The sequence below is a fragment of the Crinia signifera genome, chromosome 5, assembly GCF_055691185.1.
Source record: "Crinia signifera chromosome 5, ASM5569118v1, whole genome shotgun sequence".
Taxonomy (NCBI): domain Eukaryota; kingdom Metazoa; phylum Chordata; class Amphibia; order Anura; family Myobatrachidae; genus Crinia; species Crinia signifera.
The window spans coordinates 168,828,927-168,850,036 of NC_139221.1; the positions used below are offsets into that span (position 1 = coordinate 168,828,927).

At 46.4% G+C, this 21,110-nt stretch overlaps 1 long non-coding RNA gene across 2 annotated transcripts in view; it reads left to right on the forward strand.

Annotated features, from left to right (window-relative positions):
• The window catches only part of LOC146080711 (uncharacterized), a 44,859-nt gene that overhangs the window by 6,621 nt on the left and 17,128 nt on the right, over positions 1-21,110 (forward strand). For both annotated transcript variants that reach the window (XR_014474960.1, XR_014474961.1), the window contains one exon: positions 3,587-3,655. This is a non-coding gene — a long non-coding RNA (uncharacterized LOC146080711). The remainder of the gene's footprint in view (positions 1-3,586; positions 3,656-21,110) is intronic.

Genomic DNA, 21,110 nt, shown 5'->3' on the forward strand with positions numbered 1-21,110 from the left:
TTTCATATATGCTTATTAAAATTGATGAAAGTATAATTATGAATATCATAATTTTAACTGAATGGGTCCCATATCACAGGAAAACAGATTTCAAATAGTATAAAAGCTAATGTATATAAATAAAAAATACTACCTACCAAATTAGGTCAGTAAGGCAAGCAAACCAGGACCAGATTATAATGGTCACAAAAGGGTTTCCCTTCTTTGCATTTCGGCACCAATCAAAAATGGATAACCTGAACATATGGAGCGGAGAGCTCCATTAGAACAGGGCACGCGTGCGCACGCCCTCTTCCATCGGATAGCGGTGGCTTTCAATTTTATCGCCAGCTGAATCAGCGCGGCTCCATCTCTAGTATAAAACTAGTATATCTTGTGAAAAATCAATTGATAAAATAATAATTCAAAGGTAAGATTTTCTTGGAATAAATAAGGACATAAATCATTGCAAACGTATATAAATGCATCTGCTTGAATATGTCCATAGTACATGATTCCACTTGTATAGTAAGCTGCAGCCTTCTCATCCACAAACTGAGAGTGAATGTGGAGTGTAAAGGCTGGTTATTTATAGGGAAGTAACAATGGCGTACTTCAGATTTAAATTAATATCTCCGGAATGATATTTAGACGGCTCAAGGCATGTACCTCACAAGTGTACATTGCCCTTGAGCTGCCTCCAAGGTAGAGTGATGACAGGGGCTGTTATAATGTGGGGTATCCCTATTAATCAGGCTAAGTTTGTCTGGTGCAATTCACGCCAGAGGCCCATGAGCGCCGCCTGTCACATCCTGTCCCTCTGGGATGTGAGCTTGCTAGGTGGAATGCATACTGGAGGCCTGTGCATCCCACCCATCACATCCTGTCCATTCAGGATGTGAGCTTGCTAAGTGGAACGCACGCTGGACAGTGCGTTCCACCTATTCTACTTGTCCGCTCGGGGGAAGTCACCGTGGAGCACATACTGTTTTATAGTTACTGCTACCTATTTTATATATTCTGTGATTGCCTTTATTGTATCTTATCTTTTGTTTAAACCTTGCCATTTCTTTACTATCATTTATATGCCCTATGGCTTTTCCACCAGTACACACAATGTAGAACCCTGTATTGATTTAGTGTAGTATGTTCCTCTTCTTCAATTTTCTTTGTGTTTAATTTATCTATACCAATAGTGTCCCTGGTAATTTTGGGTAAGCTTGCACTGGCACCAGTGGCATAAGTCCTGGTGGCATCCAAGTACTGGTAGGCATATACATCTTATGGGAATTTGACTATTATATGCACAAGACCTGCTGGTGACCTCTGTGAGTCTTGGGTGTACTAGGGCGACTGTCCAGAAGACCGTTGTCAAGTATCACCTTCCCAGGAACATCCAATCCTTCAAGTCGGCTTCATCTAGTTTACTTAATTCTCCCTCTATGAATCATAACATCTACTTAAATAAATAATAGGGTGCTCCTCCCCACCTCGGTTCTGGGATAACACGGTACCTACTCCTACCTCTGAGGTATCTGTTTGAACCACAATCTCTTTTGAAAAGTCAGGAGTTATACAACACTGGTTGTGTACACAGCACAGTTTTTAACACCTGAAAGGATTTTTCGGTACTTCTTTCCTAGCACGGCGCCCATCGCATACCATAAGCCTTACAATGGCACCCGATGTTATACAATTTAAAATCGTATACCATCGCATTGTATGCTATTGTATGCCATATACAATGGTATATGATTTTAAATTGTATAAGCACCCTAATGGGTGTTTTTAATGTTAAATGGCCCCCCTATAAGTTTATAAATTGTATAAGCCCTGTAATGGGTGCTTACAATGTTAAATGCACCCCCACGCCACCCCCAGTATCAACACCAACCCGAAGCGTGGCAAGCGCAGTGAGCCCTTGAGGGGCGGCGGTACGCGTCCTCCGACCTTTTCATACCCCCACTATCCACGTCGGCGTGGAGTTGATTTTAGATACTTCGAGCCCGAAGCGTGGCGAGGGGACGCGGAATACAAGTAAAGTAATACGCGTGCGCTCGCCACGCTTCGGGCTCGCCACACTATCTACAATCAACTCCACGCTGAAGTGGATAGTGGGGGTATGAAAAGGTCGGAGGATGCGTACCGCCGCCTCGCCGCGCTTCGGGTTGGCGTTAATAGTGGGGGTGGCGTGCATTTAACATTACAATTAAAAATCGTATGGGGGGCCAAAATCGCATGCGATGCGATACAATGCATAAGATGCCATAAGATTGAAAATCGTTGGCGCCGTGCTAGGAAATAAGTACCGATTTTTCTGCCTCAGGGTTCCATTTCACCATATTTGGTTGTTTACCTTTGGTAAGGTCTAACAAAGGAACTGCTGTGGTTGCAAAATTAAGAATAAACCGTCGGTAATAGCCGGTAATCCCCGAAAAGGCTCTCTCCTGTGTCTTTTATTTACCAGACGGGCTAGTTTTGAATAGCCTCAGTTTTGTTCAGTTGGGGCTTAACCAGACCTCTTCATATGGTAAACACCAAGGGTGAGATGTAATAGGATGAGAGATTTGGTAAGAAATCTCCAGTTTTTTTAAAGCGGCAATCATTTAACTGCAAAACCAGTTTGGTTTTGAAGTGTTTCTTACCAAATCTCTCACTTTCTCTCATCCTATTAAATCTCACCCAATGTATTTCACTTATTCCATTGCTAAGCAGCATTTCTTTTGGTTGACCATAGCCCTGCCCTCAGGGCCGGCGCCACCACTAGGCATCCTTAGGCATTTGCCTAGGGCGCCGGCCACTGGAGGGCGGCCACTTGGAGCAGCCCCCCCCCCCCTTCTCCCAGATCAGGTGAGTGGCTCCCTCTCCTCCCCCCCGGAGCGAGACGCTGCTCCTTGCACCGGCACTGCCTGCCCTTCTAATTGAGTCTAAGACTGCCTGTACTCTCACTAAGGGCCTTATTCTAGTTCACTCTTTCTGACAAAATCCTTATTAGATGGACAAAACCATGTGCACTGCAGGTGGGGCAGATGACTTGTGCAGAGAGAATTAGATTTGGGTGGGGTTTTACTTCAAAGTGAGATCTATATTGCAGTGTAAAAATAAAGAAGCCAGTATTTACCCTGCACAGAAAGAAAATAACTCACCCAAATCTAATTCTCTCTGCACATTTAACATCTGCCTCACCTGCAGTGCACATGGTTTTGTCCATCTAAGAAGGATTTTGTCAGAAAGAATGAACTAGAATAAGGCCCCAAGTTCTAGTATATTTTAAATTTCTTTAAAGACAGCCTCCCTTTGTGCTTCAGGGATTCTTTATGGCTTAAGGTTCACTTTAACCCCTGGTTCTTTGATTATATTATGTTTTATTATATTTGTTCTGGCGGGCATTGCTGCAAACACACCCCTATTTTTGGGGGTTTGGGGAGAAAAAGATGGGACACTCCTTAATATCTTCTGCCTTTTTTATACCCCGGAATCAATCATTTTGATCCAAGAAAGATAGAATGGACAGGTTCGTGAAGGGGTATATAAATAGGGCACTGAGAAAATAATGTGTACTTACTGTATCTTTGAAAAACCTTTACTCAGATGTCTCCTCTCTCAGGTATGTAGCGATGGAAGTTCCAGAATGTCCAGCTGGAGAATTTGGTGTGTGGATTGATCCTAGTGGAAGGTAGGATCCGATATCTACCATCTATATAGTGATTACCAGTATTACACCATAAGATTCAAGTCTCAAACCTAGGTCACTGCCACCATACTCCAAATTGCGCTCCAAAGGTTTTTAAAAAAATTTAACGTGCCGTTTTTCTGCTATATGTATTTTTGCCTGAACTTTTTCACAAGCGACGAATCATGTGCAAAGATACCTTTTGAGGAGTATACATACCTATAACATCATGGGTATGGGTACACACCCTTAAGAAAACCTTTATAGGTGTCCCTAGCTACATTTATGTGTATGTTAGGTACGCTTATTAGCCAATGAACACCAACAGCCATTTATTGCATAAAGATAATACTACACATTGGTTGCATATATATTTTTATTTTTCATATCTAGAAATTCCATCATTATATTCTTGAGAGAGGAGCTCAATTTTTTCAGCGCCCTGTTTATATACCCCTTCACCGTCTTGTCCATATACCCACTAAGCTATTTGCTTAGTTTTACACGTCCCCTCGCGGGGGTTCGCCACACTTCGGGTTTGGTGGCTCGCTGCGCTCGCCATACTATATAACATCAACTCCATGCCGACATGAATAGTGTACTATAATGAGTGTACTTACTAAAGTGGGCGCCCAACTAACATATAAGTACCTTAGTGAGAAATCACCTAGCCTCATTCTTTAAAGAAGCTGATAGTGTCTCTGACGTCTTTACTTCTGGAACTATAGAGGCTCGCTCGCCCCATTCAGACAGAGCTCCCCACTGCCATCCGCCACCTCCCTGTCCGCCATTGCCGGTCCCCACCGCCTACCTGCACACCCATCTAACCCTTCTCATCTCCTTGAAGCGGAGACGGGCAGGGTTTCACCACCGAGCCGTCCCAGTCTGATGGAGTCCCTCTCAGCCAGCACTCGCCAGTGGGGATATTCTGGCAGGCACTGGAGATGAATGAGAGTGGCTCCATCTGTACAATGGGTTTCAATATTAATTTCAGCAGAACTATAACAGCGGATATGCATGTTACACCCACAGTTGTTTGCTGGCCCTTTAAATCATTTACCAACCCATCTCTCTCAAGTGTTATAATTCCTCCTGAGTTTAACAATGCCTTTACGCTGCCGTAACAACTTTACACATTTGTTTTTCGTGCTTAGCCGACCTTTAACCAGGGAAGATTGGTTTTGGTTCAATCGCACAAGATCATGTATTTTTAATAAGAAATATTTAACAAGGAGACCCCCTGCGTATGATGATAAAAAAAAAACAACATATAGGTGCATTAATGCAGGGATACAAAAAAAGGAAGAAAGATTTGTCCTGTTGGGGCGCACCAACAAGTAATTGAGTCCTAAAATATACCTTTTATTATTCTGAGTAGAAGCAAGCGAAACAATAAAAAGAAACACAAACAAACAAGTGAACGTGTGTGTGTTTTAAAACTGCACGTGCGGGTGTGCCGTGTATGCTAATTAATTATCAAGGATCAATAAGGGTTTAATCCAGTCTTCTGAATGTGATGCAATATCCTTGTGTAAGACTTGACAATGCTGAGTATGCTCAATAGAGGCTCATAATCACATCAGAAAGGGCTGTATTGCTGTTTGCATCAGGAGATGATACAATGTATCACCTAATAGACAATGTTATCAGAAGACAGCAATTGTTGCTGTTCCCCTGAAATTATTATGGATATTTAGTTTATCCTGCATGACAATCAGCACCATATATATTATTGAAATATTATTTAAATTTAAAGAGAATTATAACTGAGCAGTGCAGGCAGGATTAATTCTATGGTCTGAGCCGCAGCTCAGATATATCGTATTTCTATAGCGGTATACAGTTAGATGAGACAGAGGGAGTGCGGCAGCAAACAGTCTAGCCTTTAAAAGGGCTGGAATTACAAATAAAACAATCACAGAATGGCATACACGGATAGCAACGCCCGCATGGCTAGAGGATGCCCCGACCTTTAACCACTTAAGTGGTATGCCCGAAAATTTTCTGGGCTCAGCTGCACTGCCGCAACGGGCTGTCCTGGAAAATTTCTGGGCATACCACTAAGATGAAAGTGTGCACCAGTGGTGCCTGCAGCTGTGCATTACTGGCGCATCACCTGTCCGAGCACCCACCACTGGCCGCTCTCCTCTCCCCTCCCATCACTCCACCTCTCTGCTCTGGCGATCGTATGTGCAATTTATGGCTATATTTTGGTGAAGTTTATGTACAGATGGAGCCGGGCTCCCTCTTGCTGGCGAATTGCCAGACTGTCTCCGCTGGCGATCCGCCAGCAGCGAGGCGCTCCATCTGGCTCCATCTGACTGAGACGCGCGTGCGTCTCACACGCACGTGCGTCTCAGTTTCTGGGCGGTGGAGCGACGGGAACCCTGTCCGTCTCCGCTTCAGGGAGACGGACAGGGTTAGGGGAGGCGGTGGGGACCCCAGGTGAAGCGCCGTCGGAAGGGGGTGCGTGCGCGTCCCCTTTCGCAGAGCAGATGGGGGATGGCGGCTGGCAATTCTGCCACCATCCCCTGCAAAGACAAGGCCGGCTCCATCTGTACCTTACTCCAAGTTCAATTCGAGTTCAGTACCACATACCACCCTCAGTCACACGGTCAGTGTTCGCGAAAACCACCCAAAAAAGTGGGTCCCTGGGACCCTTCACTTCTGAAAATTGGGGTCCTACGTGACCTTTTCTAGGTCCCAACGGAATAAAGCCTCCTCTCCCCTTCTCCCCGGCATGGCACATGTGGGTCGGGGGGGAAGTATCAATTGGCCCACTCGCATAAAGATACATATACACCAGAAACTATATAAACCTGAAAACAGGGGCACTGCGTGCCGAAATTTAGGGCATGTTTTTGGGGGGGGGAAGAGGTGTGGTCACATAGTAGTACCAATTCACATTATAGCACACACCGTTATGCCCAGTACACATCACAGCACACACCATAATGCCAGTACACATTACAGCACACACCGTTATGGACAGTACACATTACAGCACACACCGTTATGGGCAGTACACATTACAGAACACACCGTTATGCCAGGTACACATTACAGCACACACCGTTATTCCCAGTACACATTACAGCACACACCCTTATGCCCAGTACACATTACAGCACACACCCTTATGCCCAGTACACATTACAGCACACACCCTTATGCCCAGTACACATTACAGCACACACCCTTATGCCCAGTACACATTACAGCACACACCCTTATGCCCAGTACACATTACAGCACACACCCTTATGCCCAGTACACATTACAGCACACACCGTTATGCCCAGTACACATTACAGCATACACCGTTATGCCCAGTACACATTACAGCATACACCGTTATGCCCAGTACACATTACAGTACACACCATTATGCCCAATACACATTATAGTACACACTGTTATGACAAGTATATATTATAGCACATAAGTGCTGCTTGCCTACATGCTTGTTGCTAGGGGTTATATGCTCCTTGCAGGAGTTACATGCTGGGGGGCATTTTATGCTGGTTGCCACAGGGGAGAGGGCGTTTTATGTTGGTTGCCATGAGGCGTGAGGGGGAGTTGGCATTTTAGGTTCGTTGCCACAGTGGAGGGGGGCATTTTTGGCTTTTTGCCACGGAGGGGGGCGTTGCCCAAGGGCTGGAAAAGCAGATGAGTAGATGAGTGGGCTATCAGCGGGGCGGGGGACTGGATGTGGCTGGAATAGCTGACATGCTGCTCTGAGTTGTTTTAGCCACATCCAGTCCCCCACCATCCTGACAGCACGCTCTAGACACCTACTCTGCTGAGAGCGGCTGATACAGCCGCATCCTATCCCCCCCCCCATCCCCCTTGCTTTCAGCAGCGGATTGGACTTACATGGCAGGGGCGTGGCCCTGGGGACGCACAGTGACTCTAACACGGTAACCTGCTCTCAAAATGCAGGGCGCGCAGCTTTAGGGTGCACAGCGGCAGCAACCTGTAAAATCTACAGTGATTGGCTGCCAAGCGGCCACTGTTCACTGATTGGGTCCCGGCGCCCGCTGCAGTGATTGGCTCGCAGCGGCTCATGGTGGCGGCTCACAGGTACAGAATCTGCACAGCGCGTCCTCGGAGACCGCTTTAGTTTTGAAAACTGAGTCCCCGGGGACTGTTTTGGGGTAAAATACGCGCGATAGCGCATTTTTGCGAACCCTGACGGTCAGACTGAAAGAGTCAATCAAGATCTAGAATCCTTCCTGCGTCTGTATGTCTCCTCATCTCAACTTGGTAAAACTTCATCCGTGGGCAGAATTCTGCCTCGACAATCAATATGACACATCATCTTCAGCGACACCATTTTTTGCTAATTATGGGTACCACTCCTGAAAACCAGCCCCTTGCAGTGTCTCCTGTTCCAGCAGTTGACTTAAAACTATGATGTATCATCAAGATCTGGAAATGTATTTGAGCATCTTGAGCAAAAAATTTGCTGACAGAAAATGTTGCAGTTCCTACCTTAAAAATTGGTGATCGTGTGTTGTTGTCTACCTGGAACTTGACACTCAGAGTACCATCTATGAAGTTCGCTCCACGTTTCATTGGTCACTTTCCAGTTGAACAGGTTATTAATCCGGCAGTTTACAAACTGAAACTTCCATTATTTCTAAAAATTCAGAACTCTTTCCATATCTCACTTCTGAAACCATTGGTGCATAACAGCTTCCATTCCAGACTTTCACACCTCCAAATGTCCAAACACAGATGGGTTGTCGAATATGAGGTTTGAAAATCTTAAGACTCCCGTATCCACTTCAAGCGTCTTCAATACCTTATTTATTGGAATGGTTACGGAACTAATCCAAGAATTCCATCATAAGTTTCCTTACAAGCCCAAGAAGTGTCCTAGGGACACCCATAAAGGGGGTGATCCTGTCAAAGCCATTCTAACATCATCCTGCTACAACCAATCTTCTGCACTTACTCCCTAAACTGTAATTATGCTGGGAGAAGGCTCTTGACTAACAGTGTCTCCAGCTTGATCCTGAGTATATCTTGCTTTCTGCAGCAAGTGCAGTTTACCATCCTGCTGCAGCTTGTCTCCCTCCAGTGTCCAAACTAAGAATTGTCTTTGTTTTATCCAAAGCCTAATTCGCTAATTTCATTGTGTCAACATCAATATTACCACCATTAGTTCCAGTCATCATTGGTGGACCTCTCCTGTGCCTGTGTTAGTGGTATCTGCCTAAGCCATATACTTACCTGCAGTGTTCTCCTGTGTCTTCATCCACCATCGATGGTCAACCTCAGTCAGGACCAATTCCTTGTTTCAGAGATTTCAGCATTGTGTTCATTACCCTCCATCGTTCCATGCGAATTCCTCGCAGTCATGCCTTCAGCCTCCTACTCCACCTACATACAAAAAAGGTCTCCTTTTATGTGGTCTAAGTTCATCAATAAACCCAGCTTCCATTTCACTCCAGCCACAGACCAGAGTCACCCCTCAGATATGATATATGTATATATATATATATTTACACACATACATATATACAAACAAGACCTGCACTCTCACCCCTGTGTCGAGGTAGCCGCTAGGGTGCCGTATAAATAGCAGTGCTTGTAAAGAAAACAGGGTACTTGTTTCCTAGCACGGCTGATGGGTGCTTACAATGTTAAATGCACCCCCATTGTCAACGCCACCCCCACTATCAACGCCAACCCAAAGCGCGGCGAGCGCAGCGAGCCCACGAGGGGTGGCGGTACTTGTCCTCCGACCTTTTCATACCCCCACTATCCACGTCGGCGTGGAGTTGATTTTATATAGTGTGGCGATCGCAGCCGTGCTAGGAAACAAGTACTGAAAACAGTGCTATGTAAATACAGTAACTCTCGTGAGGGAAAACAGCACTCACCAGTCTTCAATCACCAGTAATTCTCTGGGGCACGATGTCCCGTTTTTAATAATCCATATGTGGAGCAGGGGCGGGCTGGGCCGGGGGGCAGGGTGCCATGTGCCCCACGGGCCGCTTAGCCAGTCACTGGCTGCGGGCCGCGTTGGATCACCATCCACCTCCTCCAGGCAGCCCTCCTGCGCTGGCCGCGGCTTCCAGAACACAGCCGCGGCTACAGGAAAATGGCCGCCGGCCCCCAGCACGCTAAAAGTTGCCAGCCAGCCCCCGATGTGGAGCCTGCCGACGTTTCGGTCCTACAGGACCATTCTCAAGGCAGAGAGTATCCAACATCTCCCTGTTACCCATTGAATTGCTGTTGTTACCGTTAGGACTCTGTAGGAGGTCAGCAGACCTGCTCCCTGACTCTGTTGCCCCAACCTTGAGTCCACGAATATGTGCGGAGCTAGGCTTCACCTTTAACCGTCCCGGCTGTAAGGGCGAATTAGGTCCGCACAGACTCCGTTACAGTCAGGTCTTAGGAGGGGACAACGTATTCGTAGAGACAGACCAGTAGCAAAAGGATATCTAACTAACCCCGGAATGTGCAGGCCTATGACCCCTAAGGCAAAACAATATGCAACAATACACAGTGGCTGAATATAAAAATACAAAAGGCAACAATGCTCAAAGGGTGGTATGAGATAATCAATAGCAACAATGCACTGAAGATGGAATAAACTGTAAAATAGTAGCAACAATGCTCAGACGAGGGTACCAAATATACAACAACCTCTACTGAACTACCCTGCACTGCTAGGGACAAGCCCCACATTGCAGATACCCAAGGTGGAAACTGGATAATCAGGAGCCCAGAGGATAGCAGGAATGGAACTCGTAACGAGAACTTAGCTGCAGCAGGAACAGAATCTCTGGGACAACAGCAAGGGAGTTCAGGAACCAGGAAAACCACTGGAAATGTGAGGCAGGGTCCAAGTAGCTATAACCGGCGTCTGTGTCCAGCAGACGCCTGCTATTTATTCAAATCTCCCACCCCCAGCGTCTGCTGACATTAGCTGCACAGGGGGACGCTCGCCGGGCGGAAGTTCGGGGACGTTGCTGAGCAACGCCCCGACGCCCAGCAGCAGGGAGAATGAGGGCAGAAGTTCGGGCGTTGCTTGGCAACGTCCCCGACACCTCCTCTCCGCACTGCGCTGACCGCACGTCCCGGACCTTCTAGCTGCAGGAGAAAATCCGGGGCGGCGGCTAACAGTTATTTTGCTGTTGGATACTCTCTGCCTTGAGAATGGTCCTGTAGCACCGAAACGGCGCCAGGCTCCACATATGGATTATTAAAAACTGGACATCGTGCCCCAGAGAATTACTGGTGATTGAAGTCTGGTGAGTGCTGTTTTCCCTCACGGGAGTTACTGTGTGTGTGTGTGTGTATATGTGTGTATGTGTGTGTGTGTGTGTGTGTGTGTGTGTGTGTGTGTGTGTGTGTGTGTGTGTGTGTGTGTGTGTGTGTGTGTGTGTGTGTGTGTGTGTGTGTGTGTGTGTGTGTGTGTGTGTTTTTTCATCAAGGGTAGTAAGGATGGTGTAATGGTTAGCATTACTGCCTCACACCACTAAGGTCATGGGTTCGATTCCCACCATGGTTCTAACTGTGCGGAGTTTGTATATTCTACTACCATGCTTGCATGGGTTTCCTCTGAAAATATACTTGCAAGTTAATTGACTCCCAACAAAATTAATCCTAGAATGAATGTGTGTGTGCGTGTACTGTACATGTGGTAAGGAATATAGATTGTAAGCTCCACTGGGGCAGGGACTGATGTGAATGTTCAAATATTCTCTGTAAAGCACGGTAAAATGTGTGCACTATATAAAAAACTGTTAATTAATAAGGGTAAAGTTCCTAATTTAAGCAATAGATTGAATATTGTTAATAAAAGTGTGTCAATACTGCATACCGGATAGTGGAAGTTTTTTCATGAGCGCATCTCATTCAGCAACCGGTAAGCTTATCCGCAGTGCATTTGCACACAGGGAAAAAAATGACGTGAAAGAATTTTGCTTGCTTAAGCTAGTGATTATTTGTGCTATACTGCCACCATGTGGTTATAAATAATTACATTTGAACATCTCTGGTCGCTGATGAAAACTGAAAACACTGAGCAATATGATTGCTGTGCAATTTATTGCTAGCAATATATTGCCAGTGATCATATTGCTCCATGTGTACACAGCTTTAGAGAGAGATGGGGCTGCTAGAGTCTGTCTGAGACCTGCCTATACAGATAAACGGTGAGTGCCTTGGACTATGCCTGCCTGTTTTGTAGCTAAAAGAGCAGAGACTTTTGTATTCGAATTGAATAGAACTAAGTTTACTTTTTGCTGCTGAAGAAAAGCCTCTTTTGCTTTGAACTTTATGTGCTGCTGAGAAGCCTCCTGTTGACTTGCTTATTACTAAAAGTGGTTTATCATAGGAGAGAGCGCAAAACCAATTTTTAATAATATATAAAATATTTATTTTACGCAAATAACAAATCAACAATTCATAATGAAAAATAAAAGATTCATCAATTAATTAATCATACCTCCCAACAGTCCCTATTTTAGCGGGACAGTCCCGATTATTAGGGCCTGTCCCGCTGTCCCACCTGCGGGTGGCAGTGTCCCGCGGTGAGGGGGGGCTGTTGGGAGTCTCCCCTGTCGGCTGCTAAGCAGCGGGGAATAAACGCATTGCCGCAGCCAGGGGGCTGGGGGCATGGCTAGAGGCTCACAGAGCCTCTGGGTCATGCCCCTATAGTGGCAAAATGGGGGCGTGGCCTCGCGGGAGAGCCGTGAGTATAGGTCACGCCCCCTAAATTAGGCATCAGCAGTGTCCCGGGTCCGGGGACAAGAAAGTTGGGAGGTATGAATTAATTGATATAATAAAAATTCATTTTATATAGATCAACCAGCATGACCACATTCTGCATATAATTGTAGCTCGATTTTGCGGTGATACTATCGAATGTTCCTTTAAAAAGTAATGCACTTTGTATAGAGCATTTTAAAGGTATAGTTACCATCCATATTTATTGAGTTTGCAGGTCAGTCCTTATCCTCCTTATGAGTATATTTCTCTTTCAATGGTCCTGGTGACACAGCTCAACACTGGGATGTAGGAGGGTCCGAAGGAGCCAGGCACCTATCCTAAAGCTTTTAGAGGGTAGGCTCCTCCCCTACTGCATCCTGGACTCTTCAGTTCGTGTTAGGTGCCCACTGGAGTGGGTGCTATTCTAAAGAGCTGCAGGAGCAGCTGAAGAATTAGAGTAGTTAGGGGATTTTTATTATTTTATTAATTACTAGCTGACCCGCCCGGCGTTGCCCGGGAAAACCTTGGGGTTTCTTTATTTCCAAAATTGCTGAAAAATGTAATCTTACAGTATGCTGTGACAAAGACCTAAGATTGTAATTTGTTATAGATTCCACCATAATGTTAGAATGTGTTTGCATTGATACTCAACGCTCCTGAGTTGAAAACTTGTATGTGTTGATGAATTCCACATCCACTCCTGAGATTTAGCACCTACTGTATGACATATCCTCCAACATCTGAGGGTCAGAAATCGGGGTACTTATGTATTATCTGGACTCCCATGTTAAATGCACCCCATTTTTTCATACCCCTACTATCCAACTACGCATGGAGTTGATTTTATATAGTGTGGTGAGCGCAGCGAGCCACCGTGCCCGAAGCGTGGTGAGCGCAGCGAGCCCCGCGAGGGGACGCGGTCTCATAAGAAAAACGGGAGTCCAGATATTACATAAGTACCGAAATCCGTACAAAATCAGAAAGGGACATGTCCACACCTCAATTTCTATACTTTCAATGGTACAGTTTCTAGGGTGTGTAATTACAGGCGCTGAGTGCGTGGGGTCCGGTGTGGGCGTTACTTACCGCGCCATAATTAATTAAAAATTCACTGCTCCCTGCCACTGCCACTCCCCTCACCGAACCTGCCTGCAGCAGTCTCTGAGGTCTGGGGATCTGTAAAGCACATGCACCGAGCATCTCTACCAAACAGTGGGGCAGGCCCTAAGTGTGGGAGCAGGTCCGCGGGCCTGGCCACATGATGTCATGACGCGACGCACACTATCCGCACCACTGTAATGCACCACTGGGAATGGGTGCAATGGGCCAAATTCTTCCTTACACCCGCCGGGCCAATCCACTGATTCAGCCATCACAATCATCAATGGATGCATTGATAAGATTTGGAGTTTAAGAAGTTGAAGAATAAGACTGAGAAAAAGAATTGCCATGTTACAAAGTGTACAATTTACTCAATAAATCGTGAAAAAAATGTAAGTGTACATAGAAGTACAATCAAGAAATGAAAGTAGGATTAAAAAATAAGTTCTGATTCAAACTGATAATTGTTTGGATGGGGTGGGTTGTGAAACAAATCTATAGGTGAGGGTATGGATATTGTGGGCATAATTGGTGTTTGTTACACATACAGGGGGCCCTCAATTGATGGGATTTTCACTACAGTGTCGCGGTCACAGTGTCACCATAGGGGGATTCCCAATTGGGGTCCAGGTGGTCTTTTAGGGACCCTTTACAATCCTGTAGGTCTCTTCTCCTTGAGCTTACAGTCTCCCTTAATGATAGTCAATCACTGAGGGAGACCGTAGGCTCCAGGAGAAGAGACCAACGGGATAGTAAAGGGGTCCCTAAAAGACCACCTGAACCCCAATTGGAAATCCCCCTACGGTGACACTGTAGTGAGAATTTCTCATCAACTGGGGACCCCCTGTAGGTGTACCAAACACCAATTATGCCCACAATATCCATCCCCCCTCCACCTATAGATTTGTTTCGCAACCCACCGCCATCCAAACAATTATCAGTTTGAATCAGAATTTATTTTTTAATCCTACTTTCATTTCTTGATTGTACTGTACTTCTATGTACACATATTTTTTTCATGATTTATTGAGTAAATTGTACACTATAAAGTGACAAATCTTCATCTCAGTCTTATTCTTCAACTTCTTACACTCATAACATTCAAACAAATACATGCAGCGCTCATGCCCATCGACCAAACATTATCTATGAACCAAAAGAGTCTGGGAAACCCTTAAGGCAGAGCAGTGCCTGATATCCAACTGACTAACAGGGTGAGTGCAGTGTACCCACTTTGTATTGATCAATGGGTGCATTGGCCAGGACAAAGATTTCTCAGTGCAACTGGCCGGGGAGCGCAGTGACAGGCTGGAGGACTGGAGAGACGGATATGGGGAACAAAGTAGAAACGGTACATTAGGTACAGTTTTTATTTGCCGGTACAGACGGTTAAATAAACGGCAAATTATTTTTTATGTGTTCTGTGTGTTTGTGTGTTGTACTGTTTTTGTGTGTGTGTTGTAGTGTATGTGGTTGTGTGTGTTGTATTGTATGTATCTGTCCAATGCGTAAGTGTGTGAGGTGTGCTACGTATATACAGTATGTGTGTGTTGTGTCTTTGTGTATCTGTGCAATGTTTAAGTGTGTGTTTTGTGTGTGTCGTACTGTTTTTTGGGTGTGTGTGGTGAATGTGGGTGTGTGTTGTGCTGTTAGAGGTATGTTATGTGTGTGTGTTGTGTGTATCTGCCCTATGTGTAAGTGTGTAAGGTGTGCTATGTATAAATCTGTGTGTGTGTAGTGTGCTGTGTGTATCTGTGCAATGTTTAAGTGTGTGTTTTGTGTATTGTACTGTTTTTGGGTGTGTGTTGTAGTGAATGTGGGTGTGTGTTGTACTGTGAGTGTTGTGTTGTGTGTATCTGCCGAATGTGTAAGTTTGTGATGTGTGCTGCGTATATATGTGTGTGTAGTGTGCTTTGTGTATCCTGGCAATGTTTAAGTGTGTGTGTTCTGTGTGTTTGTTGTACTGTTTTTGGGTGTGTGTTGTAGTGTGTATGGATTTGTATTGTACTGCATGTGGTGTGTTGTGTGTGTGTGTATCTGTCCAATGTGTAAGTGTGTGAGGTGCTCTACGTATAAATGTGTGTTGTGTGTTGTGTGCGCGTATGTGGTGTACTGTGTGTGTGTGTTTGCGTGCGTGTGTGTACAATGTGTATGTGTGTGTGTTGTGTGGTTTATGTATATCCTCAATTATTTCCTAATTGTTTAAAGCCTTCACCATAATGTTAGAATGTGTCATTCATACTCAATGACAGCAATGAAATCAGGTGTGGAGTTGTTCCTTTGCAAACGGTTTCCCAGATCATCGATCTTTTCCCCAGAACATCAATGAAGGTAAATTAAAACTTGGTGTTTTTTAAATTTCTAAGTGAAATTTCCCAAAAACGGCTTTGAGGTGCACACCACCGGGTCCAGAGGTATCTTGTTGCTGAATTTGGTGTCTCTGAGTGCCACGGTGTGTCCGCAATGCGACGGACACGCACACACACACACACACACACACGCACACAGATTCTTCAACTTATTATATAGATACTCTAGCTAGGTAGGCACAGTGTGAGGATTCTCATAGTGAATCCTCACACTGCTAGCGCAGCAGGAGCTGGCAGCAGCGCGTCCTGTCAGCTCACTGTGCACAAGGGAGACCCTGTGCAGCGCTTACAGCTTCTTTTTTAGAAGCTGCCTGGGCTCCGGAGTGTCCTGAAACCGGCTCCACGTTTAGGTGAGGATCATGGGGGACAGGCGCTCCGTGATGGCGGCGGCCATTTTATGCGGAGCTTACACGCTGAGCTCCTATATGAGAGGACAGCAGCGTTGTTACAGGCATGTTCCAAGTGGTCCCCAGTCGAGGGGGAGATACTGGAACTAGGAAATCCTACCTAGGGAGCGGCTGACTGGGGGTGGTTGGCGCCAAAAGTCACGGACCCCGCAGCAGCAGGGACTTTGGTCTCTTCCCTCACTCTGTGTTTGGTGCCTTTCAGAACGCTTGCAGCGGAGCTGAGCTGGCTTACAGATCCTAGCAGAGTGTTTGGATTTCCTGGGCATCGTTTCCCCGCATCTGAAACCAACAGACAGCTAAGTGACTGAGTGCATTAAACCTGTATAATCGCTGGTACATTGTATGCACTGTATATATATATATATATATATATATATATATATATATATATATATCACTTTTCATCATGTCTGAGCAACATTCTGTGGTTTTGGGGGAAGGAGCCCTTATTGCACTGAGCGCGTGTAATGTATGCACACAGAAATTTGTCCCTGAGCAGATGGCCAAGGGGGGCTTATGTAACGCTTGCGCTGCTGTGAGACCCATGGGGAGTGAACCTCAGAGGGCAGAGCAGATTGAACCCGCGTGGGCCATTGCCCTAGGCAGGTCAGTGAACACTTTGGTGCAGCTACTGGACAGACAGAGTGATGGCTTGGTAGAATCCCAGAGACCTATGCCATCATCTCAGCAGTCCTCTGGCTCCTTGCCTCTTACCCAGGCAGACCCTGCCTTTATTCAGGTGATGCAGGATACTGCTAGGGGGATCAACAGGTTTAGTGAGATACTAGACAAGATTGATGTTGATGTTGCAGGGACACCTAAAAGGTCTTATGCTATGCCTACATTGGTAGATGAGGAGGAGGGAGCGTATACTGACATCCCCTGGGATCAGGGTGATGATTTTGAAGAGACCTCTTCTGCAGGAGTAGAGGATCTTATTGTAGCTGTGAAACAGGCTTTGAAACTGTCAGTGGAGGATAAAACTCCTGCTAAAGGTGTGTTTAAGCGACAGCGTAAGGAGGCTGTTACCTTTCCTTCGGATGAAGGTTTACAGGAATTGTTGGAAGGGGCTTGGAAAACCCCTGATAAGAGGCTGCAAATGCCTAAGAGATTCCTTAATCTGTACCCCATGCCGGAGTCTCATGCGGAGCTCTGGGAAAAGGTGCCAGTTGTGGATGCTTCAGTGGCACGTTTGTCCAAGGCTACTGTTTTACCAGTACAGGGCGGTGCAGCTTTTAAAGATCCTGTGGATAAAAAGCTGGAGGGTAACCTCAAGGCTATTTTTGAAGGGGTGGGATTCACCCTACGTCCTCTTATTGCTTCAGCCTGGGTCTCTAAGGCCATGATTGAGTGGGCTGGTGAATTATGCACCATGCTGCAGGCTGACTCTGGTGTATTGCTGCTGGCGGAAAAGCTAAAGGCAGCTGCAGAGTATGTGGTAGAAGCAGAGGAGGAAGCACTTAAAATGGCAACCAGAGTATCCACAGTGTCGATTAATGCCAGGAGAGTGCTCTGGCTTAAGGCCTGGGAAGCGGACAATGAGTCCAAAAAGGCACTAGAAACTTTAGCTTTCAAAGGAAAGTTGTTATTTGGGTCAGAATTAGAGGAAATAATTAAGCAGGCCACGGGCGGCAAAAGTACATTTCTGCCGGCTCCCACAGCTAAGCAGGCATCCAGATTTTCTGCCTTTAGGCCGTCCTTTCAGCCCTCCCCTAGAGGTGGTGCGTCCTTTCGAGGACAGTCATTCAGGGGAAAGTTTCAGTCCTCTAGGGGCAAGACCCCGAAGTCCAAGTTTGGCTCCTTTCACAAGAAGTCTGCCACCAAAGGAGAGGACAAACCCTCCGCATGACTGTCAGGGGATTTGCCCGACAGTGATAGAGGTGGGGGGGGGCGTCTCTCACATTTCAGGGACGCATGGGCTTCTCTAGACCAGGATGCCTGGGTGTTAGACATTATAGCCCAGGGCTACAAAATTCCTTTCAGAGGTCTGCCTCCGAAAAGGTTTATCCCCACATCCTTGCCAAAGGAAGCGCGGCTGCGTACAGCTCTTGTGAGAGCAGCTCACTCCCTATTAGAGAAAGGGGTGGTTTCTCCGGTTCCCAGGGCAGAGTGGAAGAAAGGCTTTTACTCCACTCTGTTTCTGGTGCCCAAACCAGACGAGTCTTTCAGACCAATACTAAATTTGAAGTCTCTAAATGTCCATTTATGGGTAGACCATTTCAAAATGGAGTCTCTACGGTCAGTGCTCCTGAACCTAGACCAGGGAGAATTTTTGGCGTCCATGGATGTCCAGGACGCATATCTGCATGTTCCTATACACCCAGAGCATCAGGCCTTGTTGAGGTTTGCAATAGGAGACCTGCATTTACAGTTCAAGGCGTTGCCCTTTGGTCTGGCCACCGCGCCAAGGGTATTCACAAAGATAATGTCAGTGATGGCGGCTGTGCTGAGGCTTAGGGGAATCACAGTGATACCTTATTTGAAAGACCTGCTGTTCAAAGCAGAGTCAGCAGCCATGCTTCAGAATCATTTGGCAGAAGCCATCAGTTTTTTGCAGGCTCACGGCTGGATTTTAAACTTGCAAAAATCTCAGTTGGTACCATCACAGAGGCTCCAATTCTTGGGAGTTATTCTGGATACCCATCTTCATCGGGTATTTCTCCCGGAGGTAAAGGCCAGGGATCTGGTCGCCTTAGTCCAGGAGATTCTCAGCGCTCGGAGCATTTCTGTATGGAGGTGCCTCAAGCTGCTGGGGAAAATGGTGGCGTCATTCGAGACGCTGCAATTTGCCAGGTTCCACTCTCGGGTGTTCCAATGGAACATCTTGACGGCTTGGTCAGGAAACACACAGACCATGAAGTCGGAGCTGATAGTGCTGTCTTCGGACACTCGAGACTCCTTGAAATGGTGGACAGAAGTGGACTTCCTTCAATGGGGTCGGTCATTGCAGGCCTGGAACTGGCTAGTGGTTACTACCGACGCCAGCCTCAGGGGCTGGGGGCAGTAGTCTTGGCCTCAGGCTGCAGGGCTTGTGGACTGCAGAGGAGTCAGCTCTACCGATCAACATCTTGGAGCTGAGAGCTGTCTGGAAAGTGATTTCCTTGGCGGGAGACAGGTTACTGAACCTCCCTTTAAGGATTCAGACTGACAATGCCACAGCTGTGGCGTATCTGAATCACCAGGGAGGTACACGCAGCAAATTGGCCATGTGGGAGGTGTCCAGAATCTTCCTATGGGCGGAACAGAATGTTCCAGCTGTATCAGCTATATTCATACCAGGAGTGGAGAATATAGAAGCCGATTTCCTGAGCAGGGAGGAGCTCAAGGAAGGGGAATGGAGCTTACACCCGCAGGTGTTTCAGCAGATCACCTTGAAGTGGGGAACTCCGGATGTGGACCTGATGGCATCCAGGTTCAACCATCAAGTACCCAGGTTCTATGCCAGAACGAGGGATCCACTAGCGGAGGCAGTGGATGCCATGACTATCCCCTGGGAGGGGAATCTTCTTTATGCCTTTCCACCAGTACCAATGCTGGCGAGACTTTTAAAGAAAATACAAGGGCAGAAGGTTCCGGTGATCTTAGTGGCCCCAGATTGGCCAAGGAGGTCCTGGTATTCGAGGCTTCAGAGGTTGTCTGTGGACTCATGGCGTCTACCTCTGAGGCCAGACCTTCTAAGACAAGGTCCATTCAATCACCTGGATTCAGCTCGATTAATTTTGACGGCCTGGCTATTAAAACCGCCATTTTGAAAAGAAAAGGTTTTTCTGATGCAGTGGTGCATACTATGATTAAAGCCAGGAAATCTGTGTCCTCAGCAAATTATTACAGAGTATGGAAAACTTACATTAGATGGTGTGAGAGACGGAAGTCACACACATCTCATTTTAAATTATCAAAGATGATGGAATTTTTACAAGATGGTTTCTCGTCGGGCCTAAGCCTTCAGTCATTGAAGGTGCAGATCTCGGCCTTGTCCATCTATTTCCAGAAGAGGATAGCCATTTTACCGGAAATCCAGACATTTTTACAGGGGGTATCTAGGTTGAAACCTCCATACAAGCAACCAGTAGCGCCTTGGGACTTGTCACTGGTTTTGGAATGCCTTCAGAAGGCACCCTTTGAACCTTTGAGGTCGGCGGACCTTAAGTTTCTCACATGGAAGCTGGTGTTCTTGTTGGCAGTGGCATCAGCTAAAAGGGTGTCAGAGTTAGGAGCTTTGTCATGCAGATCTCCTTTCTTAATTTTTCATGACGATAGGGCGGTCCTGAGGACAGTGCCTCAGTTTTTACCGAAGGTAGTCTCTGCCTTCCATTTAAATCAGGAGATAATTCTACCTGTGTTTCAACCCCTGAGGGTTCTAAGAAAAGGGACAAGTTGAAGAGTTTGGATGTTGTGCGTGCTTTACGCATTTATGTGGACAGAGTAAAGAGTGTCAGAAAGACAGACACATTATTGGTATTGTATGACATACAAAAAATTGGTTGGCCTGCATCTAAGCAGACTATTGCTAGGTGGTTGCGATCTGTGATAGCTTTTGCATACACCAAAGTGGGAAGGCCTGTACCGGCCAGAATAAATGCGCATACCACCAGGTCGGTTGCCACCTCTTGGGCGGTTCGACATGGGGCAACAGCTGAGCAGGTTTGCAGGGCTGCCACTTGGTCATCTGTTCATACCTTTGCCAAATTCTATAGATTCCATGAGTTCGCGTCGGAGGACGCATCATTCGGGCGAGCAGTGCTGAGAGCTGCAGACCTGAGCGTACCCACCCAAAGGACCGGCTCTGGAACGTCCCAGTGTTGAGCTGTGTCACCAGGACCATTGAAAGAGAAAAAGGGATTTTTGTAA